The following is a 1329-nucleotide window of genomic DNA, read 5'->3' as shown; positions in this document are numbered from 1 at the left end:
GGGAAAGACTAAGCCTACACAGTCACATTCCCTCAGGAGTCACTGATTAAGTGGACATAAGTAAGCTCCCTGAAGAATTAGCAGATAGTCTCGGGGCGGGGGCGGGGGAGACTTAAAATGTTCTGAAAATTGGGTTTCCCTGGTGGCGCAGTGGTTAAGAATCCGCCTACCAATGCAGGGGACATGGGTTTCGAGCCTTGGTCCAGGAAGATCCCACGTGCCACGGAGCAGCTAAGCCAGTGTGCCACAACTAGAGAAAGCCTGCGTGCAGTAACGAAGACAGACCCCTAATGCAGCCAAAAATAAATAAATTAATTAATTTTTAAAAATACTTAAAAAAATTGTTCTGAAAATGAGTAAGGAGGTATCAAGGAGTTCATAAATGAGGAGAAACTTGGTTTGCATGGCTTCTCTGTCCTGCCCTCCCTGCCTCAACCCTTTGAATCAGACATAGTCCCACATCACACACCTTTTTTGAATTATTTTCCCTCAGGTTTATATATTCTGGGTACAGAGCATTTTATCAGATGTGCCATTTGCAAATATTTTCTCCCAGACTGGAGTTTATCTATTTATTCTCTTGATAGTGTCTTGCGAAGAATACAAATTCTTCATTTTGATGAAGTCCAGTTCATCAGTCTTTTCTTTGTTTTTGTTTGTTTGTTTGTTTAAGTCTTTTGGCCGCACCACGTGGCATGTGGGATCTTAGTTCCCGGACCAGGGATCAAACCTGTGCCCCCTGCATTGGCAGCGCAGAGTCTTAACCAGTGGACTGCCAGGGAAGTCCCAATTTTTCCTTTAATAGATCGTGATTTCTGGTGGTGTATCTATGAAATTTATGCTTACCCCAAGGCCACAAAGATTTTCTCCTAAGTTTTCTTTTAGGTGTTTCATAGTCCTAGGTTTTACTTTTATTTTGTGATCCACTTGAGTTATTATTTCTACCAAGTGTGCAGTATAGGTCAAGATTCTTTTTTACCTTTGTTGAAAATTAATTGAACATATACGTGTGGGTCTGTATCTGGCCTCTAATTCAGTTCCATTGATCTTTGAGTCTGAATTTCCTATAGTACCTTGCTGTCTTGATCACTATAGTAAGTCTTGAAATTTGTGAATGTGAATCCTCTGGGTTTGTTCTTTTTCCAAAATTGACTTGGATATTATAGTTCCTTTGCTTTTGCATATAAATTTTAGGATCAGTTTGTCAATTTCTTTTTTTTTTTTTTTTTTTTTTTTTTTTTTGCGGTACGCGGGCCTCTCACTGTTGTGGCCTCTCCCGTTGCGGAGCACAGGCTCCAGACGCGCAGGCTCAGCGGCCATGGCTCACGG

The 1329-nt window shown here is 41.3% G+C and overlaps 1 protein-coding gene across 2 annotated transcripts in view; it reads left to right on the top strand.

Moving 5' to 3' along the window:
* Window positions 1-1329, top strand: part of AKAP8L (A-kinase anchoring protein 8 like) — a 30448-nt gene that overhangs the window by 7611 nt on the left and 21508 nt on the right. The gene's annotated exons all lie outside the window — the stretch shown is intronic.

The sequence above is a fragment of the Lipotes vexillifer genome, unplaced genomic scaffold, assembly GCF_000442215.2.
Source record: "Lipotes vexillifer unplaced genomic scaffold, Lipotes_vexillifer_v1.1 scaffold469, whole genome shotgun sequence".
In the NCBI taxonomy this organism is placed as follows: domain Eukaryota; kingdom Metazoa; phylum Chordata; class Mammalia; order Artiodactyla; family Lipotidae; genus Lipotes; species Lipotes vexillifer.
This window is presented reverse-complemented; position numbering and strand designations above follow the sequence as displayed.